At 49.2% G+C, this 20,981-nt stretch overlaps 2 non-coding genes across 2 annotated transcripts; both read left to right on the top strand.

Annotated features, from left to right (window-relative positions):
• Nucleotides 1-3,677: 3,677 nt before the first annotated feature.
• Nucleotides 3,678-3,749, top strand: Trnar-ucu (transfer RNA arginine (anticodon UCU)). The gene has a single exon. It is a non-coding gene; the product is annotated as a tRNA-Arg (tRNA).
• An 891-nt stretch (nucleotides 3,750-4,640) lies between these two features.
• Trnar-ucu (transfer RNA arginine (anticodon UCU)) lies at nucleotides 4,641-4,712 on the top strand. The gene has a single exon. It is a non-coding gene; the product is annotated as a tRNA-Arg (tRNA).
• Nucleotides 4,713-20,981: the final 16,269 nt, after the last annotated feature.

Below are 20,981 nucleotides of genomic sequence, written 5' to 3'. Positions count from 1 at the left end.
CGTTGTAGACTGCCGGCATTTCTTCCTGTATTTTCTAACGAGCCCCTCATTTACAAACCCTATTATCATGCGAAAGCTTAGCGAGGGCCTCGGTTCTGGCAGCCTTGATGCCAAGGTAGCATAAGAGGGTTTTCCCGCCAGTTACCCGCTTATGACAGGCTGTACACGTTCGCGTCACGCCCCGGGGGTTGAAAAGAAGGTCCCCTTCTCCCCGTGTAGTCTGAGTGGCGCTGGCTACCACCCTCAAGCGTCCGATACAGTTGTAGTATATATAAATACCCCAGAAATTGAAGCGGAACACAGTCGCCCAGATAGCCGAATTGGTAAGGCATTCGAGATCTAATCGAAAGGCGTGGGTTCGGTCCCCACTCTTGGCGCGTGTTTTTCTTTCTTCCTTTCTCACGTAATTAATAACAATAAATAATAATGTAACGTCACTAACGGTAAAAAATATTCGAACCATTCCCCTATGCCTTCTTTGGCGTTGTAGACTGCCGGCATTCCTTCCTGTATTTTCTAACGAGCCCCTCATTTACAAACCTATTATCATGCGAAAGCTTAGCGAGGGCCTCGGTTCTGGCAGCCTTGATGCCAAGGTGGCATAAGAGGGTTTTCCCGCCAGTTACCCGCTTATGACAGGCTGTAGACGTTCGCGTCACGCCCCGGGGGTTGAAAAGAAGGTCCCCTTCTGCCCGTGTAGTCTGAGTGGCGCTGGCTACCACCCTCAAGCGTCAGATAAAGTTGTAGTATATATAAATACCCCAGAAAGTGAAGCGAAACACAGTCGCCCAGATAGCCGAATTGGTAAGGCATTCGAGATCTAATCGAAAGGCGTGGGTTCGGTCCCCACTCTGGGCGCGTGTTTTTCTTTCTTTCTTTCTCACGTAATTATTAACAATAAATAATAATGTAACGTCACTAACGGTAAAAAATATTCGAACCATTCCCCTATGCCTTCTTTGGCATTGTAGACTGCCGGCATTTCTTCCTGTATTTTCTAACGAGCCCCTCATTTACAAACTCTATTATCATGTGAAAGCTTAGCGAGGGCCTCGGTTCTGGCAGCCTTGATGCCAAAGTAGCATAAGAGGGTTTTCCCGCCAGTTACCCGCTTATGACAGGCTGTAGACGTTCGCGTCACGCCCCGGGGGTTGAAAAGAAGGTCCCCTTCTTCCCGTGTAGTCTGAGTGGCGCTGGCTACCACCCTCAAGCGTCAGATACAGTTGTAGTTTATATAAATACCCCAGAAAGTGAAGCGGAACACATTCGCCCAGATAGCCGAATTGGTAAGGCATTCGAGATCTAATCGAAAGGCGTGGGTTCGGTCCCCACTCTGGGTGCGTGTTTTTCTTTCTTTCTTTCTCACGTAATTAATAACAATAAATAATAATGTAACGTCACTAACGGTAAAAAATATTCGAACCATGCCCCTATGCCTTCTTTGGCGTTGTAGACTGCCGGCATTTCTTCCTGTATTTTCTAACGAGCCCCTCATTTACAAACCCTATTATCATGCGAAAGCTTAGCGAGGGCCTCGGTTCTGGCAGCCTTGATGCCAAGGTAGCATAAGAGGGTTTTCCCGCCAGTTACCCGCTTATGACAGGCTGTAGACGTTCGCGTCACGCCCCGGGGGTTGAAAAGAAGGTCCCCTTCTCCCCGTGTAGTCTGAGTGGCGCTGGCTACCACCCTCAAGCGTCCGATACAGTTGTAGTATATATAAATACCCCAGAAATTGAAGCGGAACACAGTCGCCCAGATAGCCGAATTGGTAAGGCATTCGAGATCTAATCGAAAGGCGTGGGTTCGGTCCCCACTCTGGGCGCTTGTTTTTCTTTCTTTCTTTCTCACGTAATTAATAACAATAAATAATAATGTAACGTCACTAACGGTAAAAAATATTCAAACCATTCCCCTATGCCTTCTTTGGCGTTGTAGACTGCCGGCATTTCTTCCTGTATTTTCTAACGAGCCCCTCATTTACAAACCCTATTATCATGCGAAAGCTTAGCGAGGGCCTCGGTTCTGGCAGCCTTGATGCCAAGGTAGCATAAGAGGGTTTTCCCGCCAGTTACCCGCTTATGACAGGCTGTAGACATTCGCGTCACGCCCCGGGGGTTGAAAAGAAGGTCCCCTTCTCCCCGTGTAGTCTGAGTGGCGCTGGCTACCACCCTCAAGCGTCAGATACAGTTGTAGTATATATAAATACCCCAGAAAGTAAAGCGGAACACAGTCGCCCAGATAGCCGAATTGGTAAGGCATTCGAGATCTAATCGAAAGGCGTGGGTTCGGTCCCCACTCTGGGCGCGTGTTTTTCTTTCTTTCTTTCTCACGTAATTATTAACAATAAATAATAATGTAACGTCACTAACGGTAAAAAATATTCGAACCATTCCCCTATGCCTTCTTTGGCGTTGTAGACTGCCGGCATTTCTTCCTGTATTTTCTAACGAGCCCCTCATTTACAAACCCTATTATCATGCGAAAGCTTAGCGAGGGCCTCGGTTCTGGCAGCCTTGATGCCAAGGTAGCATAAGAGGGTTTTCCCGCCAGTTACCCGCTTATGACAGGCTGTAGACGTTCGCGTCACGCCCCGGGGGTTGAAAAGAAGGTCCCCTTCTCCTCGTGTAGTCTGAGTGGCGCTGGCTACCACCCTCAAGCGTCAGATACAGTTGTAGTATATATAAATACCCCAGAAAGTGAAGCGGAACACAGTCGCCCAGATTGCCGAATTGGTAAGGCATTCGAGATCTCATCGAAAGGCGTGGGTTCGGTCCCCACTCTGGGCGCGTGTTTTTCTTTCTTCCTTTCTCACGTAATTAATAACAATAAATAATAATGTAACGTCACTAACGGTAAAAAATATTCGAACCATTCCCCTATGCCTTCTTTGGAGTTGTAGACTGCCGGCATTCCTTCCTGTATTTTCTAACGAGCCCCTCATTTACAAACCCTATTATCATGCGAAAGCTTAGCGAGGGCCTCGGTTCTGGCAGCCTTGATGCCAAGGTAGCATTTGAGAGTTTTCCCACCAGTTACCCGCTTATGACAGGCGGTAGACATTCGCGTCACGCCCCGGGGTTTGAAAAGAAGGTCCCCTTCTCCCCGTGTAGTCTGAGTGGCGCTGGCTACCACCCTCAAGCGTCAGATACAGTTGTAGTATATATAAATACCCCAGAAAGTGAAGCGGAACACAGTCGCCCAGATAGCCGAATTGGTAAGGCATTCGAGATGTAATCGAAAGGCGTGGGTTCGGTCCCCACTCTTGGCGCGTGTTTTTCTTTCTTCCTTTCTCACGTAATTAATAACAATAAATAATAATGTAACGTCACTAACGGTAAAAAATATTCGAACCATTCCCCTATGCCTTCTTTGGCGTTTTAGACTGCCGGCATTCCTTCCTGTATTTTCTAACGAGCCCCTCATTTACAAACCTATTATCATGCCAAAGCTTAGCGAGGGCCTCGGTTCTGGCAGCCTTGATGCCAAGGTGGCATAAGAGGGTTTTCCCGAAAGTTACCCGCTTATGACAGGCTGTAGACGTTCGCGTCACGCCCCGGGGGTTGAAAAGAAGGTCCCCTTCTGCCCGTGTAGTCTGAGTGGCGCTGGCTACCACCCTCAAGCGTCAGATACAGTTGTAGTATATATAAATACCCCAGAAAGTGAAGCGGAGCACAGTCGCCCAGATAGCCGAGTTGGTAAGGCATTCGAGATCTAATCGAAAGGCGTGGGTTCGGTCCCCACTCTGGGCGCGTGTTTTTCTTTCTTTCTTTCCCACGTAATTAATAACAATAAATAATAATGTAACGTCACTAACGGTAAAAATATTCGAACCATTCCCCTATGCCTTCTTTGGCGTTGTACACTGCCGGCATTTCTTCTTGTATTTTCTAACGAGCCCCACATTTACAAATCCTATTATCATGCGAAAGCTTAGCGAGGGCCTCGGTTCTGGCAGCCTTGATGCCAAGGTAGCATAAGAGGGTTTTCCCGCCAGTTACCCGCTTATGACAGGCTGTAGACGTTCGCGTCACGCCCCGGGGGTTGAAAAGAAGGTCCCCTTCTCCCCGTGTAGTCTGAGTGGCGCTGGCTACCACCCTCAAGCGTCAGATACAGTTGTAGTATATATAAATACCCCAGAAAGTGAAGCGGAACACAGTCGCCCAGATAGCCGAATTGGTAAGGCATTCGAGATCTCATCGAAAGGCGTGGGTTCGGTCCCCACTCTGGGCGCGTGTTTTTCTTTCTTCCTTTCTTACGTAATTAATAACAATAAATAATAATGTAACGTCACTAACGGTAAAAAATATTCGAACCATTCCCCTATGCCTTCTTTGGAGTTGTAGACTGCCGGCATTCCTTCCTGTATTTTCTAACGAGCCCCTTATTTACAAACCCTATTATCATGCGAAAGCTTAGCGAGGGCCTCGGTTCTGGCAGCCTTGATGCCAAGGTAGCATAAGAGGGTTTTCCCGCCAGTTACCCGCTTATGACAGGCTGTAGACGTTCGCGTCACGCCCCGGGGGTTGAAAAGAAGGTCCCCTTCTGCCCGTGTAGTCTGAGTGGCGCTGGCTACCACCCTCAAGCGTCAGATACAGTTGTAGTATATATAAATACCCCAGAAAGTGAAGCGGAGCACAGTCGCCCAGATAGCCGAGTTGGTAAGGCATTCGAGATCTAATCGAAAGGCGTGGGTTCGGTCCCCACTCTGGGCGCGTGTTTTTCTTTCTTTCTTTCCCACGTAATTAATAACAATAAATAATAATGTAACGTCACTAACGGTAAAAATATTCGAACCATTCCCCTATGCCTTCTTTGGCGTTGTACACTGCCGGCATTTCTTCTTGTATTTTCTAACGAGCCCCACATTTACAAATCCTATTATCATGCGAAAGCTTAGCGAGGGCCTCGGTTCTGGCAGCCTTGATGCCAAGGTAGCATAAGAGGGTTTTCCCGCCAGTTACCCGCTTATGACAGGCTGTAGACGTTCGCGTCACGCCCCGGGGGTTGAAAAGAAGGTCCCCTTCTCCCCGTGTAGTATGAGTGGCGCTGGCTACCACCCTCAAGCGTCAGATACAGTTGTAGTATATATAAATACCCCAGAAAGTGAAGCGGAACACAGTCGCCCAGATAGCCGAATTGGTAAGGCATTCGAGATCTCATCGAAAGGCGTGGGTTCGGTCCCCACTCTGGGCGCGTGTTTTTCTTTCTTCCTTTCTCACGTAATTAATAACAATAAATAATAATGTAACGTCACTAACGGTAAAAAATATTCGAACCATTCCCCTATGCCTTCTTTGGAGTTGTAGACTGCCGGCATTCCTTCCTGTATTTTCTAACGAGCCCCTTATTTACAAACCCTATTATCATGCGAAAGCTTAGCGAGGGCCTCGGTTCTGGCAGCCTTGATGCCAAGGTAGCATAAGAGAGTTTTCCCTCCAGTTACCCGCTTATGACAGGCGGTAGACATTCGCGTCACGCCCCGGGGTTTGAAAAGAAGGTCCCCTTCTCCCCGTGTAGTCTGAGTGGCGCTGGCTACCACCCTCAAGCGTCAGATACAGTTGTAGCATATATAAATACCCCAGAAAGTGAAGTGGAACACAGTCGCCCATATAGCCGAATTGGTAAGGCATTCGAGATCTAATCGAAAGGCGTGGGTTCGGTCCCCACTCTGGGCGCGTGTTTTTCTTTCTTTCTTTCTCACGTAATTATTAACAATAAATAGTAATGTAACGTCACTAACGGTAAAAAATATTCGAACCATTCCCCTATGCCTTCTTTGGCGTTGTAGACTGCCGGCATTTCTTCCTGTATTTTCGAACGAGCCCCTCATTTACAAACCCTATTATCATGCGAAAGCTTAGCGAGGGCCTCTGTTCTGGCAGCCTTGATGCCAAGGTAGCATAAGAGGGTTTTCCCGCCAGTTACCCGCTTATGACAGGCTGTAGACGTTCGCGTCACGCCCCGGGGGTTGAAAAGAAGGTCCCCTTCTCCCCGTGTAGTCTGAGTGGCGCTGGCTACCACCCTCAAGCGTCAGATACAGTTGTAGTATACATAAATACCCCACAAAGTGAAGCGGAACACAGTCGCCCAGATAGCCGAATTGGTAAGGCATTCGAGATCTAATCGAAAGGCGTGGGTTCGGTCCCCACTCTGGGCGCGTGTTTTTCTTTCTTTCTCACGTAATTAATAACAATAAATAATAATGTAACGTCACTAACGGTAAAAAATATTCGAACCATTCCCCTATGCCTTCTTTGGCGTTGTAGACTGCCGGCATTTCTTCCTGTATTTTCTAACGAGCCCCTCATTTACAAACCCTATTATCATGCGAAAGCTTAGCGAGGGCCTCGGTTCTGGCAGCCTTGATGCCAAGGTAGCATAAGAGGGTTTTCCCGCCAGTTACCCGCTTATGACAGGCTGTAGACGTTCGCGTCACGCCCCGGGGGTTGAAAAGAAGGTCCCCTTCTCCCCGTGCAGTCTGAGTGGCGCTGGCTACCACCCTCAAGCGTCAGATACAGTTGTAGTATATTGTTACGAGGAAGGCGCAAGGAATACTGGTGTATTCGCAGGTATTTACACAAAATCAGTCCCAGTAGAAATAGTCACCAGTCCGGCAAGATGGCTGCAATACGAGCGAGAGACAAATCCTCGTCTTCCTCTTCGTTCCCTGTCAGCGATAGGCACATAGCACCATGGTCTCTCAGGCGGCAGCCATGAGGTTTCACCACATCATCTTCGGAACACAACCCCCGGGACGAAAAGCACCGTCTCGGTGCTAGGTAGCAGGTAGAGGTGTGGGCGCGTGGTAGGGCTTGAGTCGTGTCACATGGACGATATCTGATTTACGGCCACTTGGTGAACCCGTTGGCAGTACTGGCGAAATCTCGTAGGTCACATCTGTTACCTGGCGCAAAACACGGTACGGACCGTTGTAGCACCACAGAAGTTTCTGAGACAGGCCCAAACGACGACTCGGTGACCACAACATAACGAGTGTTCCAGAGGAATAGCTAACACTCCTGTGGCTGCGATCATACCGAATCTTTTGTGACGTTTGAGACGCTGAGAGTTTTGCACGAGCCACTTCGCGTGCGAGATGTGCCCGTGTGATTGCTTCGTTTGCGTATTCCGTAGCAACCGGGCAGGAAGGAAGCAATGTGTCCATCGGTAATGTCGGCTCACGTCCGTAAAGAAGATAAAAGGGTGAAAATCCAGTCGTGTCATGCCGGGAAGAGTTGTAGGCAAATGTTACATACGGTAACGCATTGTTCCAGTCTCGATGGTCAGCTGACACGTACATCGAAAGCATGTCCGTGAGTGTTCGGTTAAGACGTTCCGTAAGACCATTTGTTTGAGGATGGTAGGCGGTCGAAATCTTGTGGGCGGTAGAACAGGAACGAAGAATGTCGCTGACAACTCGGGACAGAAAGTACCGACCTCGGTCGGTAAGAAGCTGTCGAGGGGCGCCATGCTGGAGAATGACGTCACGGAGTAGAAAATCTGCAACGTCAGTCGCACAGCTTGTCGGAAGGGCACGGGTAATGGCAAAACGCGTGGTGTAGTCCGTTGCAACCGCAACCCATTTGTTGCCCGAGGTAGATTCAGGAAAGGGACCTAGTAAGTCTACGCCAACCCGATGGAACGGTTCATTGGGGACGTCTATCGGTTGTAGCAGCCCGGCTGGCGGCACAGGCGGGGTCTTGCGCCGTTGACAGGAGTCACATGCTTGGACGTAGCGGCGCACTGACTTGTACAGGCCAGGCCAGTAGAAGCGGCGGCGCGTGCGGTCATATGTGCGAGTTAAACCAAGGTGACCAGCTGTGGGAACGTCATGGAGCTGCTGTAGTACCGACAACTGCATGTGCTAGGGAACAGCAAGGAGCAAGGCGGGACCATCAGAGCGAAAGTTCCGGCGGTACAGCACGCCATCCTGGAGTAAGAAGGCGTGAAGCGACGGGTCGGCATTTGCAGACTCAATCTGTTCAATTATGCGTCGCAATGAAGGGTCGCGGCGTTGCTCCTGCCCTATGTGCAGGAAATCAGATAAGGCCATGACACACGCGTCGGAATCAAATGTGCACGTATCAGGTGGGTCGACGGGGAGGCGGGAGAGACAGTCGGCATCTTGGTGTAGACGGCCAGACTTGTACGCGACGGAGAAGGTGTATTCTTGAAGGCTTAAAGCCCAGCGGCCCAGACGTCCTGTCGGATCCTTCAACGAGGAAAGCCAGCATAGTGCATGGTGGTCCGTTACAACAGAGAAAGGTCGGCCGTAGAGGTAGGCGCGAAATTTGGCAACTGCCCATACCAAGGCGAGACACTCGCGCTCTGTGATCGAGTAATTTTGCTCGGATGTGGACAGGAGACGACTCGCATATGCAATAACGCGCTCGCGACCATGTTGTTTTTGTGCTAGAACGGCACCTATGCCGTGGCCACTGGCGTCTGTCCGGACCTCCGTTTCTGCGGATGGGTCGAAGTGCCCCAATATAGGGGATGCTGTAAGCAGAGAAATTAAGGTTGAGAATGCTTCCGCTTGATCGGGGCCCCAAGAAAAAGTCGCGTTTTTTCGAAGAAGCTCGGTGAGGGGACGGGCGATAGTGGCGAAGTCCGCTATAAAGCGGCGAAAGTATGAGCACAGGCCGACAAAGCTGCGCACATCTTTGGTTGACTGCGGCTTAGGAAAGTGCTGGACGGCGCGAATTTTCTCAGGATCAGGTCTGACTCCATTGGCGTCAACAAGGTGGCCAAGAATGGTTATTTCGCGGTGCGCAAAGCGACATTTCTTCGAGTTTAACTGAAGACCCGCCCGTCGAAACACGTCAAGTACGTCGGCAAGTCGGTGAAGGTGAGTGTCGAAATCGGGAGAAAATACGACGACATCATCTAGGTAACAGAGGCATGTGGACCACTTTAAGCCATGTAATAGAGAGTCCATCATGCGTTAGAATGTGGCGGGCGCATTGCAGAGGCCGAACGGCATGACTTTGAATTGATAAAGGCCATCTGGTGTTACAAAGGCTGTCTTCTCTCGGTCAAGGTCGTCAATCGCAATCTGCCAGTATCCAGATCGGAGGTCGATGGAGGAGAAGTATTTGGCACCATGGAGGCAATCAAGGGCATCATCTATACGAGGCAGTGGGTACACGTCTTTCTTGGTAATCTTATTTAAGTGGCGGTAATCGACACAAAAACGCCAGCTGCCATCTTTCTTCTTTACTAAGACGACGGGGGAAGCCCAAGGACTCGAAGAAGGCTCTACTATATCTCTGCTGAGCATGGTGTCCACTTCCTCCTGGATGATTTTACGCTCAGTGTGGGATACGCGGTAAGGCCTTCGGTGAATAGGGCTGGCATCGCCAGTGTTGATGCGATGCTTCACAGCGGTTGCCTTGCCGAGTGGACGGTTGTCAAGGTCAAAAATGTCTCGGTAAGAGTATAGGAGATTAAGGAGCACATCGGCGTGTGCGGGTGGTAGGTCGGTGGAAATCATGGCAGCGTAATGGTGGTCGGGTTTTGGAGTTCGTGATTCATCGTTGGAATGATCAAGGTTATCATCGACGGTCAGGGCGGCAACGTGGTAGTCTTCGAGAAGGGAAATCGTTGCGAGAGACATGCCCTCCGGTAGGAGCTGCGCAGAGGGGCCGAAGTTGATGAACGGTAGTTCAACGTGGTTGTCACTTATAGTGACCAGGGTGTGAGGCAGCGCCACATTCCGCGTGAGGAGCACCTCAACAATGGGCGAAACCTCGTATACGCCGTCTGCAACAGGAGGGCTCGGCGTCAATGGGACATAAGCGGCAGTATACGGTAATACGCGGGTGTGGTCTGCGGATACGAACCGTGCCTTCTGCTGAATTTTGTCAATCGCGGCGTCGGAACACGGTAGCTCAAGATGGAGTAGGCCTTCGGAACAGTCAATTAGGGCAGAATGGGCGGAAAGGAAATCAAGACCGAGTATAAGGTCATATGGGCATTGGTCCAACACTGTGAAAAGAACAACAGTTTGTTGGTCAGCGATGTTGACACGGGCAGCACATACTCCGGCAACCAAAGGCGTACCTCCGTCAGCTACACGCACAGCACAAGAAGGGGCAGGGGTCAGTACTTTACGAAGACGACGACGAAGGGCAGCACTCATAATAGAAATTTGCGCACCAGTGTCAATGAGGGCCTTGACGGGCACACCGTCTACCTGTACTTCCAGTAAGCTATGTTGAGCCGGTATCGTAAGAAGAGGATTTCGGTCAGGGGTCGAAAATGCAGCGTCACCTCCGGGAGCTGCATTTCTCAGTTTTCCGAGGAGGTGCGTCCGCCCGGAACCGGTGACTGGAAGCGGCGAGGCTGCGGCGAGCGGGACTGGCGGCGCTGCGGAGATGGAGAACGGCTGAATCGGGGAGCGTGGACGGAAGTTTCGGCATACGGCGACGAATCGGGATTCATGAAGCGGCGAGGTCTGGCGTCGACGGGAGAAGAATCAACAGGGTGCGACGAAAACCAGCGGGACCGGCAGTAACGGGCCACATGACCGACCCGACGGCAGTTAAAGCAAATGGGCCTATCATCTGCTGTGCGCCATTCAGCGAGGTTTCTTGTCCGAGAGCGAGGAAAGCCAAAATCAGCCCGCGGTTCGGAGAAGGCGGAGTTGGAGCGGACATTGCGGCAATTCGCGGCGCAGGTGGTAGGAATGCCCATGGTCGCAATTTCTTGGCGCACGACGGCCTGAATGAGGGGCAGCATATGCATGCCGCTATCAGCCGCATGGTTGGTAAGTGCCGGGGCCATTGCCTCCAGCTCCCGACGTACGACCTGAGTTATACTTGCAGTGCGGGTATGACTAACCTCAGCTGCCAAAGCAGGGCGTGGGGTAAGGTCCTCACACGACGAAGTCGCGGCAGTGTTGGGGAGGCGGGCGTACTGCGGTGCGATGCGGCAACTTTTTGCCTGCTCGAAGCGACGGCACTCTTTAATTATTGCGTCGACACTCGTGCAGTCATTGCAGACAAGCAGGTGGAAAGCGTCGTCGGCGATGCCCTTCAACACATTCGCTACTTTGTCGTCTTCAGACATCTGGTTGTCGACCTTTTGACACAGTGCAAGAACGTCCTGAATGTACGCCACATACGATTCAGTAGACGTTTGCGCACGGGAGGGCAACTTGTTTTTGGCAGCAAGGCGGTTAGCTTCGGGCTGGCCGAAAATGGCGCGGAGCTTCTGCTTGAAGTCGTCCCAGCTTGTTACCGTGGCCTCATTGGTGTCGAACCAAGTCTCTGCCGCGCCCCTCAAAGAATAGGAGACGTTCGCCAGCATCAAAGTTTCGTCCCAGCGGTTGTGAGAACTAACTCGCTCATACCGGCGGAGCCAGTCTTCAACGTCGAGGCCATCTGTTCCATTGAACGTACCGGGTTCTCTTGGATGGGACACGATGACGACCGGTGCCGTGCCAACCGGCGCTTGAGTCGATGACATGGTCTGTAGACCGATGTGGCGACCGCTACGCAGCTCCGTGTCGGGTGAATTTGACTGATAGGGATCAGACCGCAACCTCCACCATAAGATGTTACGAGGAAGGCGCAAGGAATACTGGTGTATTCGCAGGTATTTACACAAAGTCAGTCCCAGTAGAAATAGTCACCAGTCCGGCAAGATGGCTGCAATACGAGCGAGAGACAAATCCTCGTCTTCCTCTTCGTTCCCTGTCAGCGATAGGCACATAGCACCATGGTCTCTCAGGCGGCAGCCATGAGGTTTCACCACATCATCTTCGGAACAATATATACATACCCCAGAAAGTGAAGCGGAACACAGTCGCCCAGATAGCCGAATTGGTAAGGCATTCGAGATCTAATCGAAAGGCGTGGGTTCAGTCCCCACTCTGGGCGCGTGTTTTTCTTTCTTTCTTTCTCACGTAATTATTAACAATAAATAATAATGTAACGTCACTAACGGTAAAAATATATTCGAACCATTCCCCTATGCCTTCTTTGGCGTTGTAGACTGCCGGCATTTCTTCCTGTATTTTCTAACGAGCCCCTCATTTACAAACTCTATTATCATGCGAAAGCTTAGCGAGGGCCTCGGTTCTGGCAGCCTTGATGCCAAAGCAGCATAAGAGGGTTTTCCCGCCAGTTACCCGCTTATGACAGGCTGTAGACGTTCGCGTCACGCCCCGGGGGTTGAAAAGAAGGTCCCCTTCTTCCCGTGTAGTCTGAGTGGCGCTGGCTACCACCCTCAAGCGTCAGATACAGTTGTAGTTTATATAAATACCCCAGAAAGTGAAGCGGAACACAGTCGCCCAGATAGCCGAATTGGTAAGGCATTCGAGATCTAATCGAAAGGCGTGGGTTCGGTCCCCACTCTGGGTGCGTGTTTTTCTTTCTTTCTTTCTCACGTAATTAATAACAATAAATAATAATGTAACGTCACTAACGGTAAAAAATATTCGAACCATTCCCCTATGCCTTCTTTGGCGTTGTAGACTGCCGGCATTTCTTCCTGTATTTTCTAACGAGCCCCTCATTTACAAACCCTATTATCATGCGAAAGCTGAGCGAGGGCCTCGGTTCTGGCAGCCTTGATGCCAAGGTAGCATAAGAGGGTTTTCCCGCCAGTTACCCGCTTATGACAGGCTGTAGACGTTCGCGTCACGCCCCGGGGGTTGAAAAGAAGGTCCCCTTCTCCCCGTGTAGTCTGAGTGGCGCTGGCTACCACCCTCAAGCGTCAGATACAGTTGTAGTATATATAAATATCCCAGAAAGTGAAGCGGAACACAGTCGCCCAGATAGCCGAATTGGTAAGGCATTCGAGATCTAAACGAAAGGCGTGGGTTCGGTCCCCACTCTGGGCGCTTGTTTTTCTTTCTTTCTTTCTCACGTAATTAATAACAATAAATAATAATGTAACGTCACTAACGGTAAAAAATATTCGAACCATTCCCCTATGCCTTCTTTGGCGTTGTAGACTGCCGGCATTTCTTCCTGTATTTTCTAACGAGCCCCTCATTTACAAACCCTATTATCATGCGAAAGCTTAGCGAGGGCCTCGGTTCTGGCAGCCTTGATGCCAAGGTAGCATAAGAGGGTTTTCCCGCCAGTTACCCGCTTATGACAGGCTGTAGACGTTCGCGTCACGCCCCGGGGGTTGAAAAAAAGGTCCCCTTCTCCCCGTGTAGTCTGAGTGGCGCTGGCTACCACCCTCAACCATCAGATACAGTTGTAGTATCTATAAATACCCCAGAAAGTGAAGCGAAACACAGTCGCCCAGGTAGCCGAATTGGTAAGGCATTCGAGATCTAATCGAAAGGCGTGGGTTCGGTCCCCACTCTGGGCGCGTGTTTTTCTTTCTTTCTTTCTCACGTAATTAATAACAATAAATAATAATGTAACGTCACTAATGGTAAAAAATATTCGAACCATTCCCCTATGCCTTCTTTGGCGTTGTAGACTGCCGGCATTTCTTCCTGTATTTTCTAACGAGCCCCTCATTTACAAACCCTATTATCATGCGAAAGCTTTTCGAGGGCCTCGGTTCTGGCAGCCTTGATGCCAAGGTAGCATAAGAGGGTTTTCCCGCCAGTTACCCGCTTATGACAGGCTGTAGACGTTCGCGTCACGCCCCGGGGGTTGAAAAGAAGGTCCCCTTCTCCCCGTGTAGTCTGAGTGGCGCTGGCTACCACCCTCAAGCGTCAGATACAGTTGGAGTATATATAAATACCCCAGAAAGTGAAGCGGAACACAGTCGCCCAGATAGCCGAATTGGTAAGGCATTCGAGATCTAATCGAAAGGCGTGGGTTCGGTCCCCACTCTGGGCGCGTGTTTTTCTTTCTTTCTTTCTCACGTAATTAATAACAATAAATAATAATGTAACGTCACTAACGGTAAAAAATATTCGAACCATTCCACTATGCCTTCTTTGGCGTTGTAGACTGCCGGCATTTCTTCTTGTATTTTCTAACGAGCCCCTCATTTACAAACCCTATTATCATGCGAAAGCTTAGCGAGGGCCTCGGTTCTGGCAGCCTTGATGCCAAGGTAGCATAAGAGGGTTTTCCCGCCAGTTACCCGCTTATGACAGGCTGTAGACGTTCGCGTCACGCCCCGGGGGTTGAAAAGAAGGTCCCCTTCTCCCCGTGTAGTCTGAGTGGCGCTGGCTACCACCCTCAAGCGTCAGATAAAGTTGTAGTATATATAAATACCCCAGAAAGTGAAGCGAAACACAGTCGCCCAGATAGCCGAATTGGTAAGGCATTCGAGATCTAATCGAAAGGCGTGGGTTCGGTCCCCACTCTGGGCGCGTGTTTTTCTTTCTTTCTTTCTCACGTAATTATTAACAATAAATAATAATGTAACGTCACTAACGGTAAAAAATATTCGAACCATTCCCCTATGCCTTCTTTGGCGTTGTAGACTGCCGGCATTTCTTCCTGTATTTTCTAACGAGCCCCTCATTTACAAACTCTATTATCATGTGAAAGCTTAGCGAGGGCCTCGGTTCTGGCAGCCTTGATGCCAAAGTAGCATAAGAGGGTTTTCCCGCCAGTTACCCGCTTATGACAGGCTGTAGACGTTCGCGTCACGCCCCGGGGGTTGAAAAGAAGGTCCCCTTCTTCCCGTGTAGTCTGAGTGGCGCTGGCTGCCACCCTCAAGCGTCAGATACAGTTGTAGTTTATATAAATACCCCAGAAAGTGAAGCGGAACACATTCGCCCAGATAGCCGAATTGGTAAGGCATTCGAGATCTAATCGAAAGGCGTGGGTTCGGTCCCCACTCTGGGTGCGTGTTTTTCTTTCTTTCTTTCTCACGTAATTAATAACAATAAATAATAATGTAACGTCACTAACGGTAAAAAATATTCGAACCATGCCCCTATGCCTTCTTTGGCGTTGTAGACTGCCGGCATTTCTTCCTGTATTTTCTAACGAGCCCCTCATTTACAAACCCTATTATCATGCGAAAGCTTAGCGAGGGCCTCGGTTCTGGCAGCCTTGATGCCAAGGTAGCATAAGAGGGTTTTCCCGCCAGTTACCCGCTTATGACAGGCTGTAGACGTTCGCGTCATGCCCCGGGGGTTGAAAAGAAGGTCCCCTTCTCCCCGTGTAGTCTGAGTGGCGCTGGCTACCACCCTCAAGCGTCCGATACAGTTGTAGTATATATAAATACCCCAGAAATTGAAGCGGAACACAGTCGCCCAGATAGCCGAATTGGTAAGGCATTCGAGATCTAATCGAAAGGCGTGGGTTCGGTCCCCACTCTGGGCGCTTGTTTTTCTTTCTTTCTTTCTCACGTAATTAATAACAATAAATAATAATGTAACGTCACTAACGGTAAAAAATATTCGAACGATTCCCCTATGCCTTCCTTGGCGTTGTAGACTGCCGGCATTTCTTCCTGTATTTTCTAACGAGCCCCTCATTTACAAACCCTATTATCATGCGAAAGCTTTGCGAGGGCCTCGGTTCTGACAGCCTTGATGCCAAGGTAGCATAAGAGGGTTTTCCCGCCAGTTACCCGCTTATGACAGGCTGTAGACGTTCGCGTCACGCCCCGGGGGTTGAAAAGAAGGTCCCCTTCTCCCCGTGTAGTCTGAGTGGCGCTGGCTACCACCCTCAAGCGTCAGATACAGTTGTAGTATATATAAATACCCCAGAAAGTGAAGCGGAACACAGTCGCCCAGATAGCCGAATTGGTAAGGCATTCGAGATCTAATCGAAAGGCGTGGGTTCGGTCCCCACTCTGGGCGCGTGTTTTTCTTTCTTTCTTTCTCACGTAATAATTAACAATAAATAATAATGTAACGTCACTAACGGTAAAAAATATTCGAACCATTCCCCTATGCCTTCTTTGGAGTTGTAGACTGCCGGCATTTCTTCCTGTATTTTCTAACGAGCCCCTCATTTACAAACCCAATTATCATGCGAAAGCTTAGCGAGGGCCTCGGTTCTGGCAGCCTTGATGCCAAGGTAGCATAAGAGGGTTTTCCCGCCAGTTACCCGCTTATCACAGGCTGTAGACGTTCGCGTCACGCCCCGGGGGTTGAAAAGAAGGTCCCCTTCTCCCCGTGTAGTCTGAGTGGCGCTGGCTACCACCCTCAAGCGTCAGATACAGTTGTAGTATATATAAATACCCCAGAAAGTGAAGCGGAACACAGTCGCCCAGATAGCCGAATTGGTAAGGCATTCGAGATCTAATCGAAAGGCGTGGGTTCGGTCCCCACTCTGGGCGCGTGTTTTTCTTTCTTTCTTACGTAATTAATAACAATAAATAATAATGTAACGTCACTAACGGTAAAAAATATTCGAACCCATTCCCCTATGCCTTCTTTGGCGTTGTAGACTGCCGGCATTACTTCCTGTATATATATGTATATATATATATATATATATATATATATAAATATATATATATATAAATTAGGTGTGAGAAGCTGTGAACAGGTTATATTTTAGCATGTGGACAATCGCCCTTTCCTGGGTATGTGCACCCTATTATCATCGCATCATCTTCATCTCGGCGGCGACAGTGTCATCGACATCGCCTTTCTTGCTGAGCCTTCTTAGCGCTGTGACCGCACGAATAAAGTTTCTCGCCTGGCGACTCCCGGAGCCTCTCAATATATATATATATATATAGATATATATATATATATATGTATGCAGTGCAAATTTGAAGATGATAGAGAACACATGAAAAGAAACCTTCGAACAAGGTAGAAACTACGATTGTTGCCAACCTTTAAGCAGAGACTTTACTTCGTCAGGGGACTTGCCCAGACGAAGCCAAGTCTCTTTGCTGAAATGTTGGCAACAATCATGGTTTCTACCTTGTTCGAAGTGTCCTTTCCTTACATATTTATGTATATATATATATATATATATATATATATATATATATATATATATATATATATATATATATATATATAAATATAAATATATATATATATATATATTGTCTGGAAACAAAAACTCACACAGACCGCGAAAAAATAAGGTACTCTGAATAAAGGGAGTCCCCTCCGTGCAACGTCGGCAAACTTTTATTTTCATTTTTAATGTCCTTCTCGTGTGTCTGTGTCTCTACTAACTTTATATATATATATATATATATGTGTGTGTCTGTGTGTGTTTTTGTGTGTCTGTGTGTGGCAGAAATAAGAGTTGGCAGTCAAGAATGCATCGGAAAGCAAAGACGAGAATGCGGTAGGTCATTGAAACAGATTAAGAGGTTGGAAAGAGAAAAAAATTACACAAAAAATGCCCACCTGGTGGGATCCGAACCCATGACCTCAAGATTAGCGCCTGGTGCGATGATAACTACGCTAAGGGCGCGGCAGTTTCCGCTCCACTTTCTGGGGTATTTATGTTAAGATATTTTTGTTTCCTGTGATTCGGAGTGGTAGCCAGCGCCACTCGGACTACTAGTCGTGAAGCGGACCTCTTTTTACCCTCCGGGTCATTACTCTAGTGTCTACAACATGTTGAGAGTGTTTGACCAGTGTTCAATCCTCTTAAACTACCCATACCACCAACAATACTATACCAGACCCCCTCGCTATGCATGTAGCAAATCGGAAATACGAATTTAGGGGCTCGTTGAATTTAGACCGAAATCAGGGTTGGTAGCGGAGAATTCCTCAATCAGCTAAAACAATAAAGGGGTAGGTCATTGAAACAGATGAAGAATTTGCAAATATCTTTCGTCTGTTGTTGTTCTTCAAAATCCTTAATCTGTTTTAATGACCTACCGCATTCTCCCATTTGATTTCCCGAGGTAATCTTGACTGCGAACCATAACTGCTCTCTTAATTCGGCTAGCCCCTAATTTTCTATTCTTATTCGCTATATATCAATCTCGGCCAAACATCTCCACCATCTACGCAAGCCTGATTCTTCCGCGCTCCGCCAAACGCCGCCGTGACTATCGAATTTTGTGCATTGCTATTGACTGCAACGAAAAAGCATGACGTTTAACTATCTTCTGCGTGAATTCTGCCGCAACTCTCGCTGTGTCCGCTTCATTGACCACGGTTTCCAGCACCTTCCCGCCCGCCAAGTTTTTGCTGCTCATGGCTCACCCCAGCTTCGAGGGTTTGGCTTTGCTTCCTAGCCACATCCGCGAGCTTTGTTTGACCCAACAGCGCTGCAACCCTCTTGAATGGGGCGCTATCACATGCACCGCCACCCAAGCGGCCAAAATGTCCTCATAAAACAGTAACTTCCCACCGATCCCTCTTTCCCCTCCAGCCCAACGCCATCCCAACGTTCACGGAGCACTAACGCATCGCCTGCAGCCCAACCATGAGCGTGTGCCGAGCCCAGAGTGCGCCTCGCCCGCCCTCCGGATCCGCAGCGGCCGCCGGAACCCCAATCACCACCGAGCCACTGGAAAACGCCAGCAGCCAATACGCACTGCCTTCTGACGCCCCAAAGCCAGCCCATGCCCCGTACAACATTTTCAAGAAAGTGGCTTCTGTGCCGACAAACTGACTGTACCCAGCAAACCCCGCAATGCAGCCTCTTACCCAGGGCCAAAACAGTTCGTAAGATTAAGCAGATTAAGCAAGATTACTTAGAAACGCTACGTTCCTAATTGCACGTTTCGGCACTTTCACAGTATGAACCCTAAAATCATCTTATTCTCTACTCTGACGAAAGGAAATGCTCTTCGTGAAAAGTCAGTCAAATTTTATTTTTATTGTTAAAGTTTTTCTTGTCTCTCTGACTCTATTTACCCAATATATGTATATAAATATATATATATATATATAGAAATAAGGGTTGGCAGTCAAGAACACCTCGGAAAGCAAAGGGGAGGTTGTGTTAGCTCATTGAAACAGATAAAGAATTTGGAAAGAAAGAAAGAAAGCGAAGAAAAAAATGCCCGCCAGGTGGTATCCGAACCCACAACCTCCAGAATACCGGTCTGGTGCGATAACCACTACGCTACCGGCGGGGCGATTTTCTCCCCCGCTTTCTGGGGTATTTATGTCGATGTAATTTTGTTCCTGTGCTTGGGGGTGGTAGCCAGCGCCACTCTGACTTCTCGGGGTGAAGGGGACCTTCTTTTTAATCCCCGCGCCATGACTCGAGTGTCTACGACAGGTCGAGAGTGGTCAACCAGCGTTGAACCCTCTTAAGCTCCCTTTGGCACCAAGACTGCCAGAACAGAGGCCCTCGCTATGCATGTAGCGAATCAGAATAGGAAATGAGGGACTCGTAGAAATAACACAGAAATAAGGGTTGGCAGTCAAGAACACCTCGGAAAGCAAAGGGGAGGTTGTGTTAGCTCATTGAAACAGATAAAGAATTTGGAAAGAAAGAAAGAAAGCGAAGAAAAAATGCCCGCCAGGTGGGATCCGAACCCACGACCTCCAGAATACCGGTCTGGTGCGATAACCACTACGCTACCGGCGGGGCGATTTTCTCCCCCGCTTTCTGGGGTATTTATGTCGATGTAATTTTGTTCCTGTGCTTGGGGGTGGTAGCCAGCGCCACTCTGACTTCTCGGGGTGAAGGGGACCTTCTTTTTAATTCCCGCGCCGTGACTCGAGTGTCTACGACAGGTCGAGAGTGGTCAACCAGCGTTGAACCCTCTTAAGCTCCCTTTGCACCAAGACTGCCAGAACAGAGGCCCTCGCTATGCATGTAGCGAATCAGAATAGGAAATGAGGGACTCGTAGAAATAACACAGAAATAAGGGTTGGCAGTCAAGAACACCTCGGAAAGCAAAGGGGAGGTTGTGTTAGCTCATTGAAACAGATAAAGAATTTGGAAAGAAAGAAAGAAAGCGAAGAAAAAATGCCCGCCAGGTGGGATCCGAACCCACGACCTCCAGAATACCGGTCTGGTGCGATAACCACTACGCTACCGGCGGGGCGATTTTCTCCCCCGCTTTCTGGGGTATTTATGTCGATGTAATTTTGTTCCTGTGCGTGGGGGTGGTAGCCAGCGCCACTCTGACTTCTCGGGGTGAAGGGGACCTTCTTTTTAATCCCCGCGCCGTGACTCGAGTGTCTACGACAGGTCGAGAGTGGTCAACCAGCGTTGAACCCTCTTAAGCTCCCTTTGGCACCAAGACTGCCAGAACAGAGGCCCTCGCTATGCATATAGCGAATCAGAATAGGAAATGAGGGACTCGTAGAAATAACACAGACATAAGGGTTGGCAGTCAAGAACACCTCGGAAAGCAAAGGGGAGGTTGTGTTACCTCATTGAAACAGATAAAGAATTTGGAAAGAAAGAAAGAAAGCAAAGAAAAAATGCCCGCCAGGTGGGATCCGAACCCACGACCTCCAGAATACCGGTCTGGTGCGATAACCACTACGCTACCGGCGGGGCGATTTTCTCCCCCGCTTTCTGGGGTATTTATGTCGATGTAATTTTGTTCCTGTGCTTGGGGGTGGTAGCCAGCGCCACTCTGACTTCTCGGGGTGAAGGGGACCTTCTTTTTAATCCCCGCGCCGTGACTCGAGTGTCTACGACAGGTCGAGAGTGGTCAACCAGCGTTGAACCCTCTTAAGCTCCCTTTGGCACCAAGACTGCCAGAACAGAGGCCCTCGCTATGCATGTAGCGAATCAGAATAGGAAATGAGGGACTCGTAGAAATAACACAGAAATAAGGGTTGGCAGTCAAGAACACCTCGGAAAGCAAAGGGGAGGTTGTGTTAGCTCATTGAAACAGATAAAGAATTTGGAAAGAAAGAAAGAAAGCGAAGAAAAAATGCCCGCCAGGTGGGATCCGAACCCACGACCTCCAGAATACCGGTCTGGTGCGATAACCACTACGCTACCGGCGGGGCGATTTTCTCCCCCGCTTTCTGGGGTATTTATGTCGATGTAATTTTGTTCCTGTGCTTGGGGGTGGTAGCCAGCGCCACTCTGACTTCTCGGGGTGAAGGGGACCTTCTTTTTAATCCCCGCGCCGTGACTCGAGTGTCTACGACAGGTCGAGAGTGGTCAACCAGCGTTGAACCCTCTTAAGCT

The sequence above is a fragment of the Haemaphysalis longicornis genome, unplaced genomic scaffold, assembly GCF_048455015.1.
Source record: "Haemaphysalis longicornis isolate Haplotype H1 unplaced genomic scaffold, Haemaphysalis longicornis Haplotype H1 scaffold_5, whole genome shotgun sequence".
Taxonomy (NCBI): domain Eukaryota; kingdom Metazoa; phylum Arthropoda; class Arachnida; order Ixodida; family Ixodidae; genus Haemaphysalis; species Haemaphysalis longicornis.
Note: the sequence above shows the minus strand (reverse complement) of the source record. Positions and strands in the feature narration are given on the sequence as shown.